This window comes from Aethalodelphis obliquidens, unplaced genomic scaffold (genome assembly GCF_003676395.1).
Source record: "Aethalodelphis obliquidens isolate GAN/ISIS:26980383/991018 unplaced genomic scaffold, ASM367639v1 scaffold3, whole genome shotgun sequence".
Taxonomy (NCBI): Eukaryota; Metazoa; Chordata; class Mammalia; order Artiodactyla; family Delphinidae; genus Aethalodelphis; species Aethalodelphis obliquidens.
The window spans coordinates 46,076,319-46,092,515 of record NW_020837947.1 but is presented as its reverse complement, the minus strand read 5'-3'; positions in this window follow the sequence as shown (position 1 = coordinate 46,092,515).

The window sequence follows — 16,197 nt, the reverse complement described above, 5'->3', positions numbered from 1 at the left end:
GAGAAAATTAACACATTAGAATATTTATAAATTATTTCAAGTGAACAGTCAAGTGATTTTATAGGTGAAAAAACATTATTTGTTTATTCTATTCTAATACTGTCCACATCTTGCAGGTTCAAGTGCTTAGTGGGGGGGAAAAAGGCAAAGATATGTCCCCTTGATGTGAAAAACTGAAGTTTTATTTAAAGCATAAAGATATTCTAAAGAGAAATATCTTTTTTGATACCTGAAATAGTCAAGTAAAGACTCCACTTTTTAAAAGTTGTTTTAGAACCCCTGCCCTCCGTTTTTTGCTTATTCACACACACACACACATACACACACACACACGCACACGCGCGCACACACACACACACACACACACACACACACACACACCACTTTCTCTAAACTTACTAAGCAAAATTCCCTATTTGGCAGCTTTCCCAGAACAATAACTATAAATATGCACTGAAGTTTGTTTTATTCTAGATAATTTGTCATGCCTTCCTCCACCATAGCCATTTCTTGCCAAACATTAGTCAGATGTGTGTAAATAAATGACTAAAATGCAACTTTTTAATAGACTGCATAAAAAGGAAGGTGAGGAGTTACAATTTTAATTTCTTCTTTACATATATATGTGTTTATGTATATATATACACACACACACACATCTATGTCTTAAATTAAGAAAGATATATAATGTACCCTCATCTTTATTTCTATTTATCATTGTTTGGCCTGAGGGCCAAAATCTAGTTTTGAAAATAATTTTTTTTGCATTCTTGTCATTTTCAAGTATTCTTTATTGGGGAAAGTCACTCATTAAATGTGTTCATTAAGTGATAAAATTCTTTTCCTGAAGTCCTATGTATATGTAAGGATTTGGGGAGAACTTTAAAGGTCTTGTTATAGGCTTTGTTATTACTAAATATTGGATCAACATAAAACTAACAGTCATAGCATTTAAAACTAGCAATAATATACTAAAATAAGATGTTTAATAGACAGCTGATATAGAATGGTCTTAATTAGATATAATAGATAATTTTATGTAAGTTTTGTTCTCAAGCTTTAAATGTATAGACCACCATCTGTCTACTACATTTAGAATTAAAAGATTATCTGTAATATGAAACTAGAAAAACTTTTATACCAGGATATCATACAATAATAATAATACAGAGCTATTTCACTTATGGACATATATGTGAAACCCCAAATAGTTATTAATAAATATTGTTTTGTTAAATATTATATTCATCATATCTTTAATTGGATAAAGTTAATTTAAATGAATGGTTTATTTAAAAATTATCATCTCTAAGTAGGTTTATATAAGTATGTAAATATGATTTAATATCATAAACTATAATATTATATCAGTTGGCCAAGAAAACCACATGCCATATCCACAGATGATAGAAAACTAGTGGATAAAATTTAAACCCTAAGTCCAATCTTAAAAAATAATCAAATTAGGAACAATATTATAATACTTTCATATGATATAAAAACATCTCTCAAGTTACATAGAAACATCTAATTTTTCCTTAACCTCTGGGACAACATAGAAAAAGTCACATCAGCATCATTTAAATGTATTTTTTCTGAAACTTTTGGCCACTAAAGTATGAAACAAAAATTTGAATAATAAAAGTTGTAAAGTAAAAAAGAGAATTATTAAACCATCATTGATATTTCTGATATAAAACAAAATATTTTAAAAACGCTGGTGCCAAAATAATTAAAAGATACATTTGAAACAAGGACTCCAAAAATTCACAGTAGCAACAAAAATATAAATCATCTAAGAATAAACTTAATAAGATATATGGAGAACCTATAACAAAGCCTCAGATACTTTCTGAGAAAGATAAAGAAGCTTCAAATAAACAGAGAGATACGCTGTGCTTTTAGATTATAAAATTGATATCAGAAAGGCATCAACTACTCAGTCTAATCCTTAAGTTTATGAAAAGTCCAAATCAAAATACCAGTGGATTGTTTTCTATTAATAAATAATTTTATATTTTAAATAAACAGTTTAGAATAGTCAAAAAGTTTATAGGGACTTCCCTGGTGGTGCAGTGGTTAAGAATCTGCCTGACAATACAGGGGACACGGGTTTGATCTCTGGTCTGGGAAGATCCCAAATGCCACAGAGCAACTAAGCCCGTGTGCCACAACTACTGAGCCTGTGCTCTAGAGCCCGTGAGCCACAACTACTGAGCCCGCGAGCCTAGAGCTTGTGCTTCGCAACAAGAGAAGCCACCGCAATGAGAAGCCTGCGCACCGTAACGAAGAGTAGCTCCGCTAGCTGCAACTAGAGAAAGCTCACATGCAGCAACAAAGACCCAACACAGGCAAAAATAAATAAGATAAATTTATGAAAAAGTTTATAAAAGGAAGATGGACAAAGGAGAACCAAAAATTTAAAAATAGTATAAAACTAAAGTCAATAAACAGTGTGATATTGCTCACAGAAGCAGATGTGTTCCAAAGAACAAAGAAGAACAAAACTCTCCTCAGTTGAATCCTGTGGAGGGAGAGACAGAGAGAGAATCTCGTATTTATAAAATAGATATAGCTATGTGTGTGATTATATATATGTATATATATGTGAAATTTATATATGCAAGGAAAGCACATAAGTCAACGTGTGAACTAATAAATGGCATCAAGAAAATTGGCAAGACTTTTGGAGAAAAAAACATCATCACCTATCTCCTTTCTGTACTTAATGTTAAAATAAATTCCGGATGCAATGAATTGCCCAATGTAAAAAAGGAAACGTCAAAACATTAAAAGTAAGGTAATAAATTTGGAAGAACACTTCTTAAATAAAGAAAATCACAAAGAGAAATTCAAACGATTTAACAATTCGTAAGCAGAATTAAATGGCAAATAAAGTTAGTGCACAGCAGGGCAATCTTTGCTGTTTCCTCTGTCCACTGTTGTATTCCTGGTTCCTAGAACAGTGACTGGACCCTAGTCAATGCTCAATGGTATGTGTGCAATGAATTTCTGAAAGAACAACCACTAAGAAGAAATGATCAATTAAGGATCAGGACAAAAACCTAGGAATAAACCATATAAGAAATGGCAAGATCTGCATTAAAAAAAAACAGAAAACAAAACTTGTCGTTTATCATTAGAAGCCCTATTGGCCGGTTACTGAAGAACACAAAGGAAGATTTGAATAGGTAGTTTTTGAGAAGCAGAATCACCATTATAAATATGTCCATTCTCTCGAGATAAAGTAATATACTTCATGCAATCCCCAGTAAAACACTAATAGGTTCATATTTCTAAAACAGTATGATTCTAAAGTTTATATAGAAAAAATGAGACCATATTCAAAAATAATATGAAGAAAAGTAATAAATGACTGATAAATTCTATCAGATATTAAAATATAATCCATCAGTTATTTAAGGAGTGAGGCTCTGCACTAACTTTATTTGCCATTTAATTCTGCTTATGAATTGTTAAATTTTTTGAATTTCTCTTTGTGATTTTCTTTATTTAAGAAGTCTTCTTCCAAATTTATTACCTTACTTTAAATGTTTTGCGTAAAAATAAACTAAAAAAAGAGATAACTTTAAATCCCTAAAAAAAACTTCAAGCAGACCTAAAATAAATAAGACATAGAGGACAAATGCAAAGCTTGGACTTGCAAACACACAAGAAATCCCAACTAAAACCATACATTTGATCATGAAGATAAACCATTAACATACAAACAGGAAAAAGCTCACAACACACATTCACTGACTAGAATTCACTAGTATTATATTAGAATTAACAACAAAGGGACTGCCAAACAACAAAATCTTCCCGCTCAGGTATTTAATGCAAGTAACAGGCAAAAGCCAAACATGTATTTAATATAAAAATAAAATCAAAATAGACTTTACATTTTTTGAAATGAATAAAACTTTACTGCAGAGCTTGTGTGGAAATTTACAAACTTAAATATCTTTATTGTAAAATAAGAAAAAATTAAAATAACAAACACATTAACTCAAGGAGTTAGAAAAATATGACAAGATAAACCTTAAAATTAAAGAAATATGAACCTACACTGACATGAAGGAAAATCACAGGGTATAACTCATCAACAAAACCAGAATATTTTATCAGAAAACCTATATAACTTAAGCAGCTGCACAGACACTTATGAGCTAAGAAAAGGGTGAAAAAATAAATATTTCAAAAAGGAAAGCAGATAAATGTAAGACAAATGAAACAACATTTATAAAAAAGATAGAACCAGAGTAAATGCTATCTACAAGAAACCCTTACATACAGAGTGGTTAAAAGTAAAAGGATGTAAAATGATATACCAGGGCATTCCAAATAAGGAAAGAATAAGACATAAACCCTGAGGCAGAAAATGCCTGATGTGCTCAGGAATAGGCAGGGAGGCATCAAGGGAATTAGAGAGGTAGGGAGAAGGGGATGGGGCGGTGGGGAGAGGGAGGTGGCAGTTCACCCAGGGCCTTATACAAATTGTTAATGTTTTTTAATTGGATTTGCATATACGTGTATATTTTTTTGAGTTTGAATTGAATGATTATTTTTATGGCCTAATACGTCGGCAATTTTTGTGACTGTTTTAAAAGCAATCTATGTTTTCCATTTTTACTGTAGAGAGTTTTCTATTTCTCAGTAGAGTTTGTGAGATGTATTGATAGGCAGATAGACAAAGATAGATAGATAGATAGACAGAAGGACAGGCAGATGGGTGGTAGATAGAAAATTACTTCATTAAATACACTGAATGTTTGTAACATCTTTATTTGTGGTCTACTCAAACTCTGATGGACTGAGAGTAGTGAGTTAACATTTTCTTCTGCTAGTTTCTTTGTTTCTATTTCTCTCACATCTCCTGTAATGTCTGCTTACTATGCTACTATGGTATTTCATACATTAATACACATAACTGTATATCTTCAATGTGAATTGTTCCCTTAATCATTATGGCGTACCCTTTGGCTTGATATTAAGATTGCAACTCCTACATTTTTCTGTTTGTATATTTGCATTTGGTGATATACATTTACACATCCTTTTAAAAACATATATTTTAACATTCCTCAATTTCTCCCTCTCTTGTTTTTAGTGGTTCTTCATTATAGAGAAAACTTACGTTTTTCTTTGAGATCAAATCTGAGAGGAATTCTTCTGCCATAATGTTTCCAGTAACCCTTTGGTTGGCTGAAGTTCATCCTTTAAAATTATCTTCCATAGGTTCATGGGAATAATATTTCCTCAGATAATGCAAGTTCAAAACTGTCTGTCTGCAGTCTTCACACCAGAATGAGAGTTTGATTGGATATAAATCTCATGCCTCCTTCACATGAACATCTTGTAAGTTTTGCTCTCCTGTCTTCCTGCAACGAATGTCACTGTGGCAAAGTCTGTGGACAGCCTCATTGTTCTCAACACATAAATGCTTGATCCTTTTGCTTGCCTGTCTGAAAGATCCATTCTCTACTTTTAACGTCCAGTATATTTACAAGTTTGTGTCTCAGTATTGACTTCTGGGTGTAAAATTTGCAGGATGTGGTACATGGTGCATTCTTATATTTAGACTCAAGTTTTCTTGAATTCTACTTTAAAATATTTCTTTCACTCTTTTTCTCTTTTCTCTCTTCCCCACCCCCCACTTTGGAGACTCTTTTTTTCTTCCTTAAGGAGGAGTACATTGTTTCTCCTTTGCTTGTCTTCTATAGCTACCATTTTTATACCAGTTTTTTCCATTTCACCCTGCACATTCTCAGTCAGAAATCAGCCCCAGTAGGCCTACATCTTAACTAACGTTCTTGAAGAAACGGGATGTAACTTTTGCAATTCAGTGTGAACCCATCAACTTCCAATGTATTTTTGCTTGTGTTTTCTTAGATCTAATTCTTGACAGTTCTCAAGCTGTCAATCTCATAGTTTTGCTAAAAAAGGGAGTCTGTGGTATCATTTTTGTTTGCTGTTTCTTTACTCTGAGTTCCAGAAGGAGAAGGTGGAAGATATTGAGCTTATACTTCATATTCATAATGGAAATCCTCATGAGTGATTTTTATAGGGAGAAAAGGATATTTAAGGAGTTTGATTTTTTTATAATTTCATTGAAGTATATGTACAGAATGTGCAAAAATAATGTTTGCAACTCTATTAATATTAAGTACAAAGTGAGTCAACCTGGATAACCAGCACTTACAAAGAAGAAAATAACATGAACCCTAGAAGACTTCATGCACAGCCTTTGAGTCAATAGCCCACCCCCACTACTTAATTTTTTTTTTTTCTGCGGTACGCGGGCCTCTCACTGTTGTGGCCTCTCCTGTTGCGGAGCACAGGCTCCGGACGCGCAGGCTCAGCGGCCGTGACTCACGGGCGCAGCCTCTCCGCGGCATGTGGGATCTTCCCGGACCGGGACATGAACCCGTGTCGCCTGCATCGGCAGGCGGACTCTCAACCACTGCGCCACCAGGGAAGCCCTGCTTTCTAGTTTTTTAAAATACCGATCCTCCTGCTCCCAACAGGTCAGAAAAGTAGATTTTAAAAACAAAATTATGAGTTTAGAAGGGACCTCTATCTGAAAAAATCAGTGAGGCCCCTTTGGTCTACAAGGAATAATTGTAGCAGAGCACACTCATATATTATGGCCTTGACTTATTCCTGTTCTATTTGTTCTGCTTTGCCCTCTCCCTCACTTAAGACCTGAACTTCAGGAGCTGAGGTCCAAGCAACATAGCCTAGTTCACTATCACATATACCTCCATAGCTCACAGGTCACTTTCTTGTTTCTTGGAAAGAGAAGGCAGGCTTGTCTAATTGTCTGTCAAGCTGGTGAACTCCCACGGTTCCCCAGAGTGTAAGCTGAAAGAAAATCTCTTCGCTATTGCCCTTTCCTTGCCAACACTAACATAATGGAGAGCATGTAAACAGTTGGCTGGACGGATTTTTACAGGGGTGAAGCAAAGCAAGAGCAGCTTTCACTCAGACAACCGAATCCGCACTCTATATGCAAATGTCCTGGCTTCCATTTCTGAGGCTCTTCATATTTCAGGGTGTGCAGTCTCATAATGCACTCACACTGCCCACAAGGCCAGAGCATGGGGCTCTCAGGTCCTACCAGAGGATTTCAATTTCACTGATTTTAGGTGACCTCTGCTTCAAAGCAAAAGCTGAACTCCAGAGCTGAATTTTTGGGGGGAGTTCTTTGTTTGCCTTTTACCCTTCCCTTTCTAGACTCTCCAAAATGGGTTTAATTCTAGCTCTACCAAGGCTTTTGGTAAACCAACTGGACATTATGGGTCTAAAAAATATGTAGTTAATTATATATTACTGGAAGTACTGTGCTGAGGAATGATCATACTGGCTTACAAATATGCACTGTGTGAACAGAAACAACAATCAAAAAAAAACACAGAGAGGCAAGAGAATGATGCCAGGTTGGGCCTTTGTGTTGTCAATCTTTTTTGTAAGTAAAAATGTGACATGAGATTGTGACTGGAACTTGTAAATTTCATATTTTTCTTTCCTCCAGTACTAAATTGTCAATGTAGAGAAAATGTCCAATTTATAAAAAATATTCACTGTAACAAAATGTACCATCAGAGTAAGATTCTGTCATTTGCTTTAAAGGCAGAGATCTAAATTCAAAAGAAAACATTTATTCTCTACCCTCTGGTTGTATTTGCAAATAGTAAGAGCTGAATGCCACCCTTATTACAGTGAATGACTATATGTGTATTTTCTTTAGTTCTTTGGACATGAAAATATCTGTTGCTTAATTCCAGGGATTCTTCAAATGTTTATATTTAAAAAATTATATTTTGTTTTGTATTTAGTTATAGAAATCCTGAGGTGGTGTTTATGTAATAGAAAATACTCTATTGTAAAGGAAACACTTCATTAATCAAATGTTTCCAAGGATATAGTTGTTAGAGATCATGGGGAAAAATTCCAGATGCTTGAGAACACGTTTTAATTATAATGTATAGTGTTTATTATGAAGAGGAAAAATTTTTGAAAATTAAATTTGTACTACCTAAATGTATTGAATGTAAAACTAATAGTTTTATTTCATAAGTGATTAAATAACTACTTAATGTTCCTACCATGTGCCAGATATACCACAGTAGCAAAGAACTCACGACCTGAGCCACAATATGGACTGAGAACTTACTAATATATAAGAATTCTTAGAAGAGTGTGCAGTACTATAGTTGGTGTGGGAAATAAAATTTTAAAACTTGGTCTCCTACCTCAAAGAATATTATTTAATAGGAGAGATGAAACATATATGCATGTAAAATATAAAACCAAGTATGGTAATGCAAAAAGAGAGGTTGAAGTGGTCAAGAAAGTAGAGAAGTCAGAAAAAATTTCTGGCTTTAGGGACAGTATTGATTTCGTCAAATAAGTGACAGCTGTACCAGATATCTGGACCAGTAAAAGATCCCAGTAGGAGGAGATGAGATAAGGGATAGGGTATTCTTGGCAGGTGGAACAGCATGAGAATTACTCTTACTTGGCCAAATCATGTATGGAGTATTACAGGCAATTGCAGGCATTGATCTTTATGGAAAATAATGACAAATGGAAACGTTGTATAAGAAGAGGGTAGCCAGCATGGTAAGGTGATTTAAAAATCATGTGATATGGTGAATAGATGAAGGTTCAGAGGGTATTTGTACTAGAATGAAAGACAATTAATTAAAGGAGATGTGATAACTATCTTCACATACTTGAAAGTCATCATGTGAAAGAGGGATTAGCCATAGTCTGCACGGTTCCAGAAACAGAGCTAGTATAAATAGTAGGAACTAGAGGGGAGATAGACTTCAACATAAGAAATACGTTTCTAACAGTAAAAACTATCTGAAAACGGAAAGAACAACCTCAAAGGAAGACTTTCAAGCAAGGCAACAGGGATAGTGGGTGGAGCCACACCATCAAGGTCCAACTCTTAAAAGTTGTATAATCATTTCTGCTTAACCTAAGCTTCTGTTTCCTCATCTCTAAAATGGGGAAATTAATTAATTTTCAAAGGGCCATTGTGAGTATTTGGTGAGTGCTTAACCTATATAGTGCCTGACATCAATGCTCTATAAATTTAGCAAGCCAAAGACTCGGTGGTCTCTTAACAAAAGTCATTATAGATGCAGATTGCAGCATAAAATGATAGCTTAAGCCTGATCAAACTTGTGATCCTTCCACTTATTTGATTCTAAAGCAAATAAATGAAGAAAGTAGAGCTATTTAGAGATAGTGAAGTTATGCAAATCTGAAAAAAAAATAGGACATAAAGCTGATGGTTGCAAAAACAGAGGAGTTTTAACAATTGTAGCATGAATCAAGGTAGCCTAAGTGACAACAAAGCCAAGAAAGTTCTTTACACTACAAGAAACAGTATTAAATGGTGGACAGGTGTCAAGAAGTAGTACAATGGACTTTGTGAAAAGATGTCTCGTTGGTAATTTTACCAAAGAGTTCATTTCAGAAGTCAGATTGCAACAGATGAAGAGATGACTAGAGTTGAGGATGTGGAAGTAACTAGTGAACTGTACATTTCCTGAGAAGTGTATTTACCATGTATCAGACAGTCTTTTAAACAACTAATGTAGTGGTTAAAGGAAGGACACCAAGCAGAAGTTCCAGCTGGGAGCAAGGTTAAAGGAAGTTGGAAAACACTGTTCTATAGACAGAGAAAAGGATTCACTAGGTAGCAAGAGATGAAGCTTCAGGAGAGGAAATAATACTCAGTGGGTAACTGATAAATAAAATCAGTTCTGGAATTAGACATTTCTCCAAGAAGTTCTGATTCATTTTAATGGAAACAATATACAGACACCACAGCCTGGGCACTAGGAGTAATCTTTATTACTGGGGTATCCTTATTTCTGGGCTTATTCAGTGAAAATATAAATATAGATTAATATATAGACATAGATGCAGATAGTACCCGGCATATCATAAATACAAATTTCAATGTATATCTCTACCAACCTACTTTATCTATCTATCTATCTACCTACCTACCTACCTACCCAACCTAAATCCCCGAGTTCAGATCCATTTCCTAGAGTTATGGAAATAAAAACAAAAATAAATAAATGGGACCTAATTAAATTTAAAAGTTTTGCATAGCAAAGGAAACGATAAACAAAATGGAAAGACAACCTACGGAATGGGAAAAAATATTTGTAAATGATACAACTAACAAGGGATTAATTTCCAAAATACACAAACAGCTCATACAACTCAATATCAAAAACAATCAAACAACCCAATCAAAAAATGGGTAGAAGAACTAAATAGACATTTATTCAAAGAAGACATACAGATAACTAACAGGCACATGAACAAATGCTCAACACTGCTAATTATTAGAGAAATGCAAATTAAAACTACCATGAGGTATCACCTCATACAAGTCAGAATGGTCATCATTAAAAAGTCTACAAATAATAAATGCTGAAGAGGGTGTGGAGAAAAGGGAACCCTCCTACACTGTTGGTGGGAATATAAATTGGTGCAGCCACTATGGAAAACAGTACGGAGCTTCCTCAAAAAACTAAAAATGGAGCTACCATATGACATTTTGTTTCTGAAACATATCCTTCAGTAGCTACTTTAGTAAAAATTTGCCAATCCTCACTCAAGTTTTTCTTTAATTTGACATGACTTTACTCCATCCTTGATCTTGAATGATCATTTTCTTGAGTATGAATTCCAGTTGAAAGTTATTATCTTCAAGTTCTTTTAAGATATTATTTCACCATTTTCTGCCTTCTACTGTTGCTGATAAAATATTAGCTGCCAGCCTGATTAATGCTTCTTTGTAGGCAATTCTTTTTTTCTCCCTGGCTGATTTTAAGAATCTAACTTGAAGTTTCACTATGTCTATGGTGGATTTCTTTTTACCTTTCTTGTTTAAGTTAAGCTCCCCTCCTCTGCCTGTGAATTAGCAAATTTCATCCATTCTAGATCTTTAAATATTGCCCACCTAATATTCCTCATTCTCTAAAAGAATTCTGAATAGATATATGTTAGACCTTCTTGTAATGTATAATATTACCTATTGTCATCTCTTAATCTCTTTTATTATTTCCATTGCCTTGTTTCTCTACATTACACATAAGATAATTTCTTCAGATATGTCTTCCAGTGCATTAATTCTGTTCGAAATTTTCATTGAATTTTTAATTATAATAATTATATCTTTCATTTTAAAAAATTCTATTTTGTTCTCATAAGAAAATGAAAATTTTTCATTTGCAGTAATATGGATGGACTTGGAGACCACTAGGCTAAGTGAAATAAGTCAGACAGAGTAAGACAAATATAAGAGCAATATAGGGGTAGGGTATTAAGAAATACCAACTATTAGGTATAAATTAAGCTACAAGGATATATTGGAATATAGCAATATTTTATAATAGCTATAAATGGAGTATAACCTTAAAATTTTTGAATCACTATATCACTAATATATAATATTGTACAGCAACTATACTTCAATTAAAAAAAGAATAAAAAATTATTTTTCTAAAACACTTTTCAACAATTGTGTTTACTTTATCTGTTTTCAACAGAATATTAATATTTATATTTTTTCTGTTTATTAATGCATTTATATTTTATTTGATCAAACTGTTAGTCATAGTTTTTAACAAAGCAAACACATGTATTTTAGATCATATGAATTTTGAATTCTGATGTTGTAATTAGTTTTAAGTTTCAAATGTTTTAGTAAAGTGGAAAAAATAGCAGATACATTTTCAAATATGTTCTCTTGAGTTTCAACATTTATAAACACTATTTTTTTATCACAAGGATGACAAAGCATATAGGGACAGACTGTCCTCTTAATAGTAATGGAAAAGTGGTGAATTGATTTCAGAAAAGTGGTGGATTTCAGACGCTGCATAAACCTTCATTCCCGCAAAGGACTCAGGAAGATCTTTAGTCCTGATAGGTGGTGGTGTTCAATGCCTGCTTCCCAGTTTCCTTCTTCCTCACACCCCCCTTCCTTTTTTTCTAATTTTCTTTCCCCTATAATGTTCCTGAGAGTTTCACACTGTCAAGAAGCTTTCTATTTGCCATTTCCACCCCCACCCCTAGCCTCACAGCTCAAGTCATCACAGAAAGAAGAGGGGAAGATTTCTACCACCAAAGTTGCTTCCATGAAATTTAAGATGATGCATATTATACTTTACATGTAAGCCAATCACAATGTTCAATATGGACAGTTTTTAATGTTAAAATTGTATATGTATATTTATAGGTAAGTATATATAAGTTATATATATAATTATATCTATATAAATACACACACTATTTGGTAAAAAGGAGTATATGGCAGTAGGTTGTTAATCAAAACTGGAATTAAATCTAATAGACAGTTTTATAGGTTTTAAATTTCTCAGAATAGTAAAAAGATGAATTATATTCGGTTAAGCCACTAAAAGGTAACTCAAAGTCAATTCTCACATTTGATCTAGGCTAGACCATGAGAAAACTAGTAAAGCAGATGACTCTCAAAGAGGTAAAAAAAAATCAACAACTACAAACTTCTATAATTCTCAGATGATTTAATACTAGATTTTACTTTGTATGCTATCTCCCAGTTTATAGTAATTGTAAGTATCAAAACTCATTAAAAGAAACTCACAGTGTCTGTAGATGTGAACCTGAAAAAAATGGCACAGTGTTTAGATAATTTTATGTTATTATTGAAAAATGCAGAGGGAAATGAATAGAATTGTAATATTTTCTCTACAGATTAACAAACCAAGTTTATCATTAGATTTCACAGTCAACATCAGTTAGGATGACTTTCTAAGAATACAAAGTCCATGGAGGATGGAGGAAGTGTTTTGGCTGTTCAGCATCAGTACTGCCTTCATAAATAGTAATGGTAACTAAATTTATGACTACTTGTCAAAGATGTATTTATTTTAACTCTTCAGTTCCCACCCCACCCCCAAATCTTAATACATTTCTTAAGGAATAAGTTTCACCTTTGCTCAGTCGGTTTTCGTTGCAATTACTGAATTCTCACAGTGTAATTTTAAACTTTTCTTAGAAGTGGATATTTTGGTGCAATGTATATGGACTACTCAGGGTTTTCTCTTAGTAACTACAGTTCTTTTAAAAAACATTTCACAGTATGTAGAAAGCAAGCTATATCATTACAAAAAAATTCATAAAAATTAAGGGAACCTCTCAAGATATAGATTTAGCATCTCACATGTAATTTGTATCAATTCCATAATAGTTTCATAGTTACTTTTTTTTATATACAGTCATCAGTTTAGTTCAGAAATATTGCTACTGGTGCAGTGATGAGTTCTTTTGTTCACCTTTGGAATAAGAGTTTAATTAAAAAATCAATCATATGTATACGTGTGCATAATTGAAATAATTCTGAAGATCTAATATTGTGGTATTTATAAAGGTTGTTCTGAATGGTTAGAACTGAGTTGTTCATTTTTTGCCTTTTCAATTTATGCGTGTCTAAATTGTTTGAAATTTTAACAAAGGGTATGCACTATATTTGTAAATAGGAACAAAAATTAAAACCATTTCTTATCCAAAGCAAATTCTAAAACAAGTGTCATAAAGTCTACCCATAGCATTTATCTTATATTTAAGGCTTCTTTGGAAGTTACACTTTGAAAGTTTATGAAATCATTACCACTTTATATTTCAAGACTGTTTTAAAAATATGACTAAATTTGTAGAAAATCTGAAAATGGTAGCTAGAGCTACCATGCTTGGTAAGAAAAATACTGTGGGAGCCATAAACATCATTTAAATTTTCTAGTAGCCACATTAAAAGTACAAATAAACATGTGAACTTAATTTTAAAAATGCATTCTATTTAGCTCCCTATGGCTAAAATATTATCATTTTAATGTGCAAGTAAAATACAAATCATTCATAAGAGAAATTAAACTCTTTCCTTTGTGCTAAGTCCTTGAAATCTAGTACATATTTCACACTTGAGCAACAGCTTAAATCAGACCATCCACACCTCAAGTGCTAATAGCACATGGGGCCAGGATCTCTCCTGGATAACAGAGAACTAAAAGGTAGAGAATTGAGCTTTTATGACAATTATACTTGCAGACTCCCAATAGAAACTTTCAGGTAACGTGTTGTTTATCTGAAGATTTAAGAGTATTTCTTCTCAATTTCAAAACTTTCAGGTGGCATTTTTGTTAAAAAATGTAATTTTTTAACATTAAAAATATTTAGCCATTATACACTGTTTAATTGGCATTTAAATTTGATATAAACTAAAATTCTTATTTAAAAAGAAATTACTCAGAAAGAGTTGCTTCTAAAAATACAGGACTAGATAATTTGAGGAACTTTCCTCTAACAATATGAGTATATATTAGATAAATTACAAGAAATATATTTTGTAATGGAATGCTAAAAATCATGAAGAAAAGTCTTCAAGGCAAGCAAAAAGTAACATAGTAAGCACAAGACAAATTACTATCTTGCAAAGATTACATTCTAGTAATCCTTATCATTTACATAGTTTAAATAAGGCTATCTTCCAATTTTTTTCAATTGTGCAACTGAGACAATAAACACATAAAGAGATAACTTATAATTAAATACCAGAAAGTGATCTGATGGAGAATAATACAGGGTAGTGTAACAGAAGTAGGCCAGTGTGGCTAGATTGGAGTGAGGGTGGCTGTCAGTGGTAGGAGATGACAAGGAAGAGATGGGCTAAAGTCAGGTTCTGTGATGATCTAGGGCATTGAAAGGAATTTGAATTGTGTTCTACTGGAATGGGAAGCCAGTGGAGGGCTCTAATGATTGGAATATAAATACTTTTATGTTTGTTTAGAATCTAGATTCTAAGAGCCAATTTGTAAAAAATGAACCCTAACTGTATAGTAAGCCACAAATCATGTCTCTCTGGATCATGAAAAGAATGACATGGTCTGAGTTACATTTTATAAAAATCCCTCTGGTTCATCTTGACTAGGAGGGTGAGGGTTAAGAGAGAAAAAAAACACCAGTTAGTCCAGGTTTGAATTAAGGCGGATTGTAAAAGTAATAAAAAGTGGATGTAGAATATATTTTGAAGGGAGAGTCAGCTGGATTAGGTTACATGTGAATTACACATATCCACATTACATGTGGATTACATACATGCGAGGTGTAGAGGAAAAAAGATCAGTTAAACATACCTGTAAGGTTTCTGGCCTGGAGGGGTTGAGTACATGGTGGTGCCATTTATTGAGAAGGGAATGACTGGAGGAAGAGAAAGTTTGGGATTATCAATACTATTGTCAGATGACAGCTGTATACATAAATCCACTGAGTAAAGTTGTACTAGCTGCAATGTTTGGGACTAGGGTGAGGCGAGTGTGTGACACTTGCCTTGGGTGCAAAATTTAAGGGGTCACTGAAAAACTCAGTAATCAAGATAATAAATACTATTTTAGTGCAATATTTTACAAATATTTTTAAGAATCAAAAATTAATGCAAAAATTTATCATGAATGAAATATAAAAAGTGTAAATAAAGACAGGACCAGAAACAGTGCCACGCACTTATAGCAGAGTCTGAGGCAAAAGCAAAAATATGCCTACCTGACATTTAAAACTTTTACACTGAAATATTAATATTTTAATTTATTAAATATTAAATAATATTTAATATTTGATTGCATCACTCACATCACCTTAATTTTGGACCTGCTGATTGTGCATGTCATAGACACAAAGGTCACCATCTCATTGCAGTATGTGTGAATGGTGCTCCAGGACCTGGATTGTGTACAAACTCCATGGCAATTCATGGGGGCCCTGTGTGTATAGTAAAACCTCCCTGACAAAAAGCAACATTAATATATTTTACCTTTTCTGCTCAACATCAATAATTATTAGAGAAATGCAAATCAAAACTACAATGAAATATCACCTCACATTTGTCAGAATGGTTACCATGAAAAAGTCCACAAATAATAAATGCTGGAGAGGGTGTGGAGAAAGGAAACCCTCCTACACTGTTGGTTGGAGTGTAAATTGGTGCAGCCACTTTGGAAAATAGTACTGACATTCCTTAAAAAAACTAAAAATAGAATTACCATAAGATCCAGCAATACCACTACTGGGCATGTATCTGGAAAAGATGAAAATTCTAATTTGAAAAAATACATGCAATAT